At 45.8% G+C, this 12,426-nt stretch overlaps 1 protein-coding gene across 4 annotated transcripts in view; it reads right to left on the bottom strand.

The window, feature by feature from the left end:
* Positions 1-12,426, bottom strand: part of KAZN (kazrin, periplakin interacting protein) — a 1,016,124-nt gene that overhangs the window by 919,657 nt on the left and 84,041 nt on the right. The window lies entirely within an intron of this gene.

Raw genomic sequence — 12,426 nt, 5'->3', positions numbered from 1 at the left:
TACAATAACCTGAAGATCTCATGGCAGCAGGGCAAGAGTTGTGTGGGGAAAACTCTGGGAAAGACCTGCTAGTCCAGAGCAGGGCAACCTGGCATCCTGTGACCGACCAACGTGGAGACCATGTTCACCTGCTCACTAGTGCATTCGGGGGAGAACTCTGAAGGGGAGCTCTCAGTTACTGTGCAACGGATGCTTTCTGGCATCCCCCAGCGGCCGTGGGGGTCCTGTGGACGAGGTTGGGGTGGTCACAGCTGAGGAAAGGGAACCTTGGCTGAGGTGTGTGTATAGCCGCTTAGGGGTAAGACAGGTGGAGAGTTAATGAAGGGGGAATGGTCGGGAGAGGAGTGGCCACAAGGACCCCACCCCACCCCACGCATGCTGGGCTCAGCCTTCACAGCCTGGTGCAAATGTCCCTGACCTCAAGAAGCCTCTGCTGACTTTCCCAATAAGAATGGTGCTTTCCTCATGCGTGTTCCCGACACATCTTGGTACATAGCTTGAGCATAGCTTATCACAGGTATTGAAATTGAGTGTGTGTGTGTATGTGTGTGTATGTGTGTGTGTGTGTGTGTGTGTGGTGTCCCAACAGACTGTGACCTCTGCGTGGGAAAGGCCTCTGCTTTTCTTCACCTCTGTGGCTACCCCAGTGCCCATCTGAATGGCAAAATCTCACTAAATGTTTGGACATGATGAATAACTCGGAGTCAGGAAAAGAGAAGAAAACATGAGTGCGGGCTGTGTGAGACACTGCAGAACCAGTCCGACCCAAAGGTCTAGCAACCAGCACAATCCCGTCTTCCCTTTCATAACCTCCCCCACGCCTTAATTTCTCTCTTGAGGACACCCAGCTCTCAGTCAGGTTGGCCCAGGAGAGCTGACTCCTCCCTCTGTAGATCTCAGATATGGGCACGAGACCCAAACCTGGCCAATCAGGTATTCCATCGCCAGCGGCTCAGTGATTGCTCAGACGTGGACCCGTAACCCAAGTCAGATCAGTGAGCCCTCAGTCTGGGTTGTTGGAAGCCCTGTTTCTGCTGGGGTTGCTGGCTATGAGGATGTGACAATGAGTGTCTTCATTATGGAGAACCTGCCTAAAGGTGAAGCCAGCATGGAAAAGGGGAGAGCAGAAGAGAAACCAAGTCCTGGAGATGCTGCTGGGTCCCCAAAACCTATGCACTCTTTCCAGAGACTTCTACTTCCAGGAGCCAATAACTTTCCTTTTTCTGCTTAAACAAGTTCAAGTTACACTTACAATGAACAGACCCTGAGTGATACACTCCAATCCCCTGGGGTACCTCTCGAGGACACCGAAACAATGCAAGGTCTAGTCATGCTCCTCTAGCCGGTGGCTATGGACCCACCAATCAAAACCCTGAGGTACATTCAAATCGGCCAGGACAGCCACCCCACCAAATACTCACTGCCATTTAAGGACTGAGGAGCAACTGGCCTTGCCTGACACACCAAGCCACCGAGTGCAATAGGCCTGACAATTCTCTCCACTTGGCCATGGAGCCCACCTATAACACACGCAGTGGGTTCAGATAAGAGGAGATAAGAACTGTCAGGTCTAACCGACTGCGCACCGGGATTTTCTTTTGCTGATACACTTTGCTCTTTGGGCCAAAACAGACACATGGAGACATGCTCTCTAATATTATTAAAACAGCAGGCAACCATTATCAGGAGAGGTGTTTCCAATTACACCAACACATGGGGAATGTGGCAGTTAATAAACTATTTGGAGATATATGGTATTTTTCAAGCAGCTAATAAAGAATTAGAAACATGTTAAATAAATCATGTCGAAACAGTAAGAATTAAGTTTCTCTTGGCCTTTTGTTAGTCACCACTAATTAATTCTATAGATGAGAAAGAGCTTTTGAAAATTAAAATGCCACATATGGGCAAACTATCATGACTATCAAATTATAGCTGTTATTATTAGTTCTACAGTGTCCCCCAGAAGAGCTAAGGTCATCAGATTTACATCTAGAGGTTAATATGCGCTGTCTTTATTTTGCTTGGCAGTAAATTTTGCCTAGAAGCTAACGTCATCATATCGTGACACCCACCGCGTGTTGGGCCAGAAGCTATCAAAACAAACTTCACACTGTGGACAGGGTCTATAAAATCTGGGAAGAAAAGCCAGGAGCCTGGCGAGCTCAGACACACCGAAAAGTTTTTGTTTTCTTCTGAATTCTTTAACCAGAGGAATCTACCCACCTGCAGCACGCCAGCATCCCTCTCCTCACCTCAATGGTGGTTTCAGCATCTTATTGGCACTCTTTCAACACATCTGTCTAGTAACGAGAGTTTGTGTGCATGCGTGTGCATGTATGTGTGCGCGTGTGTGTGTGCACGTGTGGGTGTGTTTGAGGAACAGAGAGGGGGAAGAGAGAGACTTGTTGCCCCAAATAGTGGAATGTGACTCCTATGAGAATAACTTGGGTAAACTGTTCAGAATGGGGCTTATCTGTTTAAACGAGTCATTAATCCTTGGGGAAAATCTTTCCATTCATGCGGCATTCATCCGCATAATGAAATGAGCCCCTTGAAATTACATTAATATAAATGCATCCTGGTTTGCTGTTAAAAAGAAAAAAACAAACAAACAAAAAAACCTTGCAAATATAAATGTCAATATAGGCTTCAAGCAAGATCATTTGGTTTTATTTGGAGAATTTTTCTTGGTGTTTGCATTTGAGGAGTTTTTGCTAATCAGTCAAAACCAAACTGACAGGTAAGAAAATACACATAAGCTCGAAATGACTGAAGGAAAAAGAGACATGGAAACATCTGTTAGGAAAACGTGTATCAGAAAGCGTGAGAACGTGGCTGAGGTTTGATAAAAGGAGGAACAGAGATGGTTGGGAAGACGGTGGTGGGAAGAAAGGGGACAAGACAGGAAAGTTTCTAAGAAAAAGGATTTTTGTTTGATTGATTGATTGATTGATTGATTGTTTCTTGGAAAGGGGAACAGCCTCTTCCTCTCAAGTCTCATTTTCCTCGCCTCAGTTGTCACCCTCTTTTCTACTTTGCAGTTACTTGCATGCATTTAACCATAACCGAGCAGCATGTTATTTGGACGAAATGGTGCTGGAGCTGGCACGATGGCCCAGAAGCCACCACCTTACTCTAGGGAGCAGCCGTCTAGTCTCAGTCTGTACGCCCCAGGATGATTCTGGTAAACGTCCACTCGCAGAGTTCCCCACCCTCGAATCATTTATTCGTTCGTTCCTGCAGGCAGCCTGTGCCTACTGAGTGCCAGGCACTGTACTTGGCCCCAGACGGTGCCTGGAAAGTCACAGTCATTCCAGATAGAGGCAGCTATGGGGAAGCATCTGTCTTGCCTCCTCCTGAGGTCCCTGGACAACAGGTCAGCTGAGCCAACTGGCCAGCGGACAAATAAAAACACGGAGGTTCTGGAGAACAATCCAACTCAGCCTGAGTGGCTCTTCTCTTTTCTCTAGTCTACGTGACTTCATTTCTTCCACACTATTTATGGAGCACCTGCTGCATACCATGGACCCTTCGAGGCCCTGGGGATACAACAGTGAACAAACCCAAATGAACAAAAACACCCTGCCCTCATGGAGCTTCCATTCCAGAGGGAGAGACAGATAAATAAGTCTGAAACGACTAGAGGTTGGCCAATCTCATCTGCCAACCTGGAAGAATAATGTGGTCACGCGGGTGTTGCAAGAATCTAATGAGTTAATTCACAGAAAGCATTTATCGGGGCCTGGGGCACACACGCCCAGCACACGTCTGTCATTCTTATCGTGATTGTTATCCTGCCCACTACCCAGCATTCAGGTGCCCAGAGCCTCGCGACGACATGTGGCTTCCGTGAAATGTTGGCGAGGGTGCTTGGCACCCATGCGATCCAGGCATGACAGCTCTGGGTGAAGATGGATCACGCTTTGTTTACGCTCGACAAGTGGAAACAGAACACCGACACAGTCTTCTCCCACGCTGGACAGATTCCACCCAACACGTGTTAGGCTTTAACAAAATTGGGGGAGGGGGAGAGAATTAGGACACAATGGAGGATTCTAATCAAGAAGGCAAGAGCTACATTTCACCCAACAGAGGGCCTCTGAAGCCTGGAGAGGTGTCAGGGCGGAACGGGACCTACTCTGTGGTCAGACGAGTCTGGTTAAATCTTAGTTTGCGATTCACTTGGTAAAATGACTTGGACACATCATTGCCCCCCACCCCAAGCTTATAAAAATAAACTTAGAAAACATACAGTTTCATGGCAGAGAACAAATGCATGTGACTGGAACATAGTAAGTGCTCAGTGAATGTAGGTTGCCTCCCACATTTCCTAAGAAGGAGAAGTTGTCAGTTTCTATATTGGAACTGGAAATCTGTACAAGTTCAGTTCTGAATCCAGTCTTGAACCGGAAGGTAAATAAACATTCACAGACACACATTTGAGGTAATTGAGCCGTTTGTAGAGAAATGAAGATGAAACTAGAGTGATGGCATAAAAAGCAGGTGTGAATGTGTTAAGGCTGGCATTTGCGATGGAAGATGGAAAACAAGGTGAAAGGAGCCCCAGCCTCTGCCTCAAACTGGCCAAACATCCTTGAGAAAAAGGAGAAGCGATCTGAGCTATTCTTGCAAATATACACCTACTACCGAGAAAGAGAAGGAAAGACACATGTTCCACTTGCTTTCTGCCAGACTGACAGGAAATAGACCAGAATTGCTGCCAACTCATCTCAAAAAGACTTTTTTTTAAAGAAATTATAAAAAGAGACAAGCTTGATCAAGATCAGCTAGTTCTAAAACTCTGCCAAAGCAGCCACGGCATTTTTATTCATGTGAACTGCCCCAGAATTCACCCAGAAAATAAAACCCCGAATGCACACGAAAATTACTGTGCTGATTTTTAATACAATGAGAATGGCACAAGGGAAAACCCCAGTTTTTCTCTTTTCTTTCTAGATCTTCATGGAGACTGTAGGGTTTATGAGTTCTGTAAAATGTGCACACTCAGTGACATACCAACTCTGAGGGGCTCGTGAGAAATAAAGGCCATCAACACAAGGACAGAGGTCTGGGGAAGTAAAACCATAATAAAATCTGTTTTGGGGAATAGCTGACGGAACCCTGAAAAAGGAAATTAGGAAAATGCACCCCAAGGGAGCCTCTCTGAGATGTTCTCACAATTCACGGTGGGTCATGTACAACCTCAGAAATGTCCCCAAATATTTACCCTTTGAGAGTCAATTGTTATGGATCCCCAGGTACATTACTTCAGTGGGTTGGTACTCAGTTTCTTCGCCCATGAAATGGATAGAATATTTAACCTGAGGGGCTTACCTGTGGTCATGTTTATGAACATGCTTTGTCAGCAATAGGGTCCTGTGCTCGCGTGAGCAAATATTAGATCTCACACAAAAAGGGAGACTTTCTAGCATTTTCCCTAGCACAACCTGGAGTATGTGAGAAGTATTTAATAAATACAGCAACAGTTAATCTCAGAGCCCCAAATTGTTCTTTTTATTTAACACCAGACTTTGGCAACGCTTCATGCATTGGGAGAGAAGAGAAATGAACACCCCACCCCAAGATGTACAGAACTGAGATATGCTCTAATTAGCTTGCCTAGAAACACAGTTAGCCTAGCAACGAGGCTTAAAACTCTCCTGCTCTTAAAGAGACACAGAATGTTCCGGTTTGAGTGCATGTGGCCCCCCCCATTCCAAGCCTCTGAGGTCTAGGGTCTGTGGTCACGTGAAGGTGCCCTGAGTCCCAGATGGTGGAAAGATCATGGAGCACTTGGAATCACACAGCCTGGGCTTGACTTGTCATTGCATCATATGGCAGCTGTGGGAGCTTGGATTAAGTATTTCAACTCCATGAACCTAATTTCCCTCCTGTAACATGCCACCATGAATCCCACCTACCTCCTAGGATTATGAAAATCACACATGTAACCCACTTGGCCACATAAAATAATTTAGGACAATAGGAAACCGCTAAAGGGTTTTGCCAGCAATGTCTGGGCCTGCTGAGGGAGTACCGGTCTCCTTTCCGGGTAGCTTTACAAAGCCCTTCCCAGTAGAGCCCCCATGGGGGGTATTCTTGTCCTTTTTGGTTCCCCCTTTAAGCCAAAAGAAGACTAAATGGAGAGAAAAGTCTAGTGACTTAAAAATGCATTTTTCTCTCTGGGCACACACATATCGGCCAGCAATGGGAAAATATAATTATCATAATACGTTTTCTCGAAGATTGGGTTTTATGTCTTCAACTGTGTTAAAATGTGAATTTTGTCCAAATCAAGAAATAACTTGAGAAGTGTAAAAGAGGGAAAGAGAGTCTAGTAAAATCAATATTAACAAGACTGAAATTGCGAGGCTTCGAGGCAATAAAAACCTTTCTCAAGCCAAGGAAAGAGATCTCATGGTAACATTATAATAAATTACTTCAGTTTTATCACTTGGTAAATTGCTCGAATATTAGTATCACTGAGGCTACATTCTCTTTCAACCCAAGAATGCATTTCGGCCTTGGCTCCAGTACAGAGCAAATAAGGGCAGCATCATTCTCCAATAACGTTATCTTACCGACTTGCATAGGAGCTCATTATTTTATACACGGCTCCACTTTTTCACCCTCTCCGACTTTTCTGCAAGACATCATTTTTATTTAGAACCTACGTCCTAGTACTTCCAACAAGGCGATTTATGGACACGGCTATGTGAATTTCACATCCTTTTCATGTGTTACAAAAATATTATTCTTTTGACTTTTTTCCAACCATTTAAAAATGTAAAAACCGTTCTGAGCTTGCAAGCTAAGAGAAATAGGCAGTGAGCCGAATTTGAAGCATCGGCCAGAGTCTGCAGCTTCTTCAGACATGGTCCCTGCCCTGGGCCTTGCAGACACATAGAGAATGAGCTAGCCAGGCACACTCTCCTTCGTCACCGTGGCTCCTGGGACAACTCAGTGTCCTCACCCTTCTCTGACATTCTGACAGGGGATTCTCTCTTGTCTCACTTAGTATAATGTCACTTCCGTGCTCTTGCTCAAGCACCCTGGTGTACATGACTCTGAGGCTTCTTTCAAAGACTCTGCTACTGGCTGTCCAGGATTGGTCAGGAAATCCCAGGATACGCTGAACAATCCCAGCGGACACAGTTCCAACATGGCACAAGCCTTCCTCCAATATAAATTGCTAGTGATCCATTGTGGCGTCGTGAAAATGACATAGACAGAGGGTTGGCAGAGTAGAGAGCTGTCATGAGAAAGAAACGGGAAAACTACAAAAAGTAAGCATGGGATACTGTTCAAAGCGGAAGCCCTGGGGCTATTAGGTTAGTGCAAAAGTAATTGCGGTTTAAAAGGTTAAAAATAATCGCAAAAACCACAGTTACTTTTGCACCAACCTACTATGTAATGCAACACAACACACACTCCCCTGACACCCTCAGGGAGCCCTGCTGTGACTGCCTTTGTTGGGTTAAAGATGTCACATTCAGACCAGAATTCACTGGGCCGATCCCAGGTTGGTGAAAACTCCAGAGCCGTCATCCTCGTGATCTGGAAGCTTCCAGTGAATCTGTTGTCTCGTCAAATCAGAGTCTTGCCTCTCTGGAGAGGACCCGTCCCAGAATGACAGGCCCACAGCCAGTGCTGGTCCCTCAGCACAAACTCACTGGGGGAGCATTTCCATGACAACCAAGACAATGGCGGGGGTCAGCAGAGTTTCTATTTGATTACAGTGCCACAAAAATGTGGTAAGAACAGACCTCTGGAGGAAGGAAATGGAGATGTACATTTTGGAAATGTGAAGACTCAGAGAGGGGTGAGCAGGCGAATGTTGTCACCATCTTCAAACCGCTGAAGAGCTGTCACAGGGAAGGGAAGGTGGGAAGCAGATGTCAGATCCACTGCGAGGTGCCACAGGGCAGGGGTGGCAACCTCTATCAGACACAAAGGCCTCTTTTTATAACATATGTTGGAATTCCCACTTACTACTCTAATTTAATTGTAAAGGAGAAATAAGGTGAAAGGAATATATGATCAAAATAATGTGTTTCAAAAAGTAAATTCTCAGGCGGGGACTAATCTGTGATCACGCACTCACTCGCCCTGACTTTACGTGGAGTCAAGCGATAAGCAGTTGAATAGTGTTGACACTATTTTTCACATTTGGCATTAAATCAGTTTAGTTGGACATATATGAAGACTCGCCACAGCTGCCAGTGGCACATTGGCTCAGATGGCTATTCTGGTGACGGAACAGCCATGAGGGTGTGTACCTGTGATGGATATTTTCAAAATGCGGAAATACCTCCTGGTAAAATTCCAAATAAAACAAGGTACGGTCTTGCCTCCATTTTACATGTAGTTGCATTCCTTGAAAATTCAGTGTAAATTCAATCATACGAAAAAAAATTATTTTTTACAATCAGATATAAACATGTTCTTTACCTCCAGAAACTTCTAGCATCAAGGTGGTTCACAGATGGGTAGAAAATGGAAAATGTTCCTGTTTTTTCCTGTGAATTGCAGGACAAGAAGCATTTCCCCCCACCCATCAAATGGCAGTAGCCTCCCTCAGGCGCTGTGAGAAGCAAGCATCCCCCCAAAAATGCTCCCTAGAGGACAGGACCATCCCCAGAGAGAACTCTGGTTCAGGAAACAGATTGATAAGCATATACACATACCAGCCTACCTACTCCTGTGCCAGGAAACACTGAGGAGCTCTATGAATTTTAACTCACCGAATCCTTGCAACAATCCTGTGGGGTAAGTCCTATTAGTTATTTCATAAATGAAGTACTGAGGCTCTGAGAGGTTACATAACTTGCCCAAGGTCACAGGGCTCGTGGCAGAAGAGGGAAGCAAACCCAGGCAGTCTGGCTCCACATCCAGGCACATAACCCTCACACTACCCATAAACCTCCCTACAGAGAGTCTGTCGTTTTAGAGCATCCAGCAAGAGGCGGCCCAGTTCTGGAGGCTGCAAGGCCAAAATCAAGGCGTTGATGGGGTCGGCTCCTTCCGACGGCTATGAGGGAAGACTCTGTTCCAGGCCTTTCTCCTTGCCTTGTAAATAGCTGTCTTCTTCCTATGTCTTTCCACATTATCTTTTCTCTTTGTGCATCTCTAAATCTATGTTCCCCCTTCTTTTAAGGACACCAGTCATATTGGATTAGTGCCCACCCTAGTTACCTTGTATTAAGTACATCTTAAGACACACTACGCTATTTCCAAAGAATTCTGAGGTAGTGGGGGCAGGGCTTCAACATGTGAATTCAGCGAGGGAGGGTATAATTCTATCCATAACAACGTCTTCACTAAATGAGGTAATGCCTAGAATGCACTCAGCACAGGCTATGCACATTCTAGGTATTCAATAACTGGCTTTTATTATCATTATTACTTATACAATTAAGATTCCTTCTCCCAAGAACCATAATGGAAGGCAAGGAAATAAAAATTTCAGACGCACTCAAATCAGCTAGCTCCATGGATTTCCAAAAGAGAAGGAAAGCAAGACATGCCTGTGGCTGGACATTTTTTACTCAACGTACCCATTGCTGGCCTCAAGTAGACCCGTCCTGGCTTGGCGAGTCAGGTGCCAAGGCTAGCCCACCTTAGGCACTAAATAGCCCACCCAAATCTACAGCCTGTTCTAGAACACTGAGTGAACCAGTTCTACAAAATTTAACCAACACGTGTTCTCTGTTCTCATTAATTAATTCATCCATTCTTTCATTCAAAAAATATTTGCATTCTCTAATCTGGGCCAGGTCTTAGTCTCGGCACTGGGGGTACATACGGAAACACAGAAAAAGGCTCTCTCTTCAAGAAGCAACATTCTAATGGAAAAGGCAGGTAATAAACACCGAAGACAATAAAGAAGATGCTTTAAGATAACAAGAAGTGCTGTGAGGAAAATAAGGCTGATGGGGGAGAGAGGCAGGAAAGGGACTTACCTTAGCCAAAGGGGTCCAGGTGGCTTCTCATTCGAGCTAAGACTAGAATGACGCAAAGGAAGGGGCCAGGTGAAGACCCGGGGGAGTGAGGAGAACCCTAAGCAGACGTAACAATGGCAAAGGCATGAGCGAGGGCTGGTGGAGGAACGGGAAAAGAACCTGAGGCAGGAAACATGAGGAGGCAGGGACAGGATGCAAGATAGAGCTGGAGGGGGCAGTGGCCCGGCCACGGAGCGCGTCCTCAATCGTGGGTAGGAACTTGACATTTTCTAACTACAGCTTTCTCATACGTCACCGATTCCATCCTGGGACACCAAACGAACATGTGACATCCTCCCAACAGAGTGACACAGAACTTCATGCCTCTTGGGCTGGGGGTTCCAGCGATGAAGAGGGAGGTAGAATTACAGGGCAGAATTGTGCTGTAGTAACCGTGATTTCAGTGGGGGAGGAGGAGGGCAAGAAAGACATAAGGAGTGATGGTGGGAGATGCAGAAGGAGAGAAGGTTGGAGGAAAAGGGGAGACATGGCTGAAGGCTGTGGGAATCACCAGCAGGTTTCAGCCAGTGGTGAAGAATGAAGTTCTTCAGGACAGTCACTCACGCACTGATGTTTTTCCTCTGTCCACGTGATGTCTCAGCTGATCTTAGGGACCGGGTTTTTCCCGGGAGGGTATCAGGCTTTCTGCAATGTGACTCAGATAATTATGGCCTTTGACATATCTGTTTATATTGTTGTCCACCCCGAAGGCAGGTTCGGCAGCCTGGCTTCACAGCATCATGAGAACGCTTAACAAATACACATGAGTCTCAGCCCCGCTCATAAAAGGGCAGGACAAAGCCGGGAAGGCCAGTTTCAAGCTGAGGGCTGGGGCAGACTGTGGAGACGCTGTTCTGAACTACAAAGGGAGAACGATGGCTGAGCACCCAGGAGACACCTCCCATGCTGGACGCCATCATCCCGCAGAGCCTTTCCCCAACCCCTAACTCCGATCATGAATTAAAATGGTTTATTAGAATCTCAGCACTTTTATAGTCTAAGCTGGCACCAGCCCCAATTCCTGGAAAGATTAAAATCTGGCAGATGAGACCTCATTAGCAACACAACCAAAATAAGACCTCAGTGCAGCAGGCGGGTGCTCCAGGGTGATTTTATATGGGGTATGATGGGCTTTATTGGAATTGTCACACGTTTATTTTTATGTTCATCAGGAGGAAATAAAACTAGCACCTCAAACCCACTGTAGGATGAGTCTGAGTAAAAAAAAAAAAAAAAACGGTTTATGTCGAGTTGATTTTTTAAAATTATTATCTAGATAATAATATAGATGGTACAGATATGGCAACAAAACTGTTACGGTGTTTCTTGAATGCCTGAGATTTGTCTGCAAATAGTCTTGGGCTACCTATTTGGCCAAAAGCAAGTTGGGCTAAAGGGATGTTTCTGGGCATTAAGGAAACGGTCCAACCACTACGGTGTGTACACATGGGGGCACCGGTGTTAACACACATACACACACGCTCCCACGTGGGGGTACAGAGTGTGTTCTCTTTCAGTTTGACTCCACAGCAGTCTGCACGTGCCTCTCCTGATGGACTCGTGCGCTATGAACTTCTCCAGGAGAGAAAACATATCCCCGACGCCCCCATCCCAAGCCCATGGAAAATAGACAGAGATGCCCACGGATGAACAGCTGTCAAGTATGGGCAGTGACCAAGAGCAGACCGCCGAGGGTAGGCTCCTGACCGCCTGGATGACCTTGGGCAAGTAACGGGAAATCTCTCTGCTGCAAATTTCTTCACCTGTAAAGTAGGAATTAAGACAGTGCCTACCGCAAAGCATTGTCATGCAGGTGACGTGAGCAAACGTACGTGAAGCAGGTAGTGTAGTACCTGGCTATGTTAGCACCACGACCCTCATCAACATTGTTTTCCTCAACCGAAAGACAGAAAAACCTGAAGGCAATAATGTCATCGCTCCTCTGGTTGTATCTACATATAACTAACTATCTCTTTCCTCACTTATCCCACTAAACTTAAGGCTTCCTAAGACGGAACCCCCTTTTCAGAGCTAGATCCCAGGTACTCTGGTTTGACACACATGAGTTACTTACTAAGTTCTTGGTTGATCATTGAATGAATGAACACAGGAAACCCTCCCGAAATCAGGGGAAGCCCCCTTATTACATTATGGCTTCAGCGGGTTGATTGCCCAGCAGGCTGATGTTTCAGCCCCAGTGTCCTTTTCACAAAGCATGTTAGCATTCTAGGAATGCATACCTTTTACTAGAACATTAGAGAGGGTGGTGAGGAGTCGTGTGGAAGCTAAGGGTACTCATGCATGTGAAATTGCTCACCCCCCGGGGAGAATTCACGGGAATCTATTTTTATCCTCAGCTACATTTAGGCCCAGGAGGCTCTTGCATGACCAACTTCAAGTGCGGGCTAGCAAATAAACATTA

Source organism: Rhinolophus sinicus, chromosome 14 (assembly GCF_057876585.1).
Source record: "Rhinolophus sinicus isolate RSI-liver-muscle chromosome 14, RSI-T2T, whole genome shotgun sequence".
NCBI classification, from domain to species: Eukaryota; Metazoa; Chordata; class Mammalia; order Chiroptera; family Rhinolophidae; genus Rhinolophus; species Rhinolophus sinicus.
Note: the sequence above shows the minus strand (reverse complement) of the source record. Positions and strands in the feature narration are given on the sequence as shown.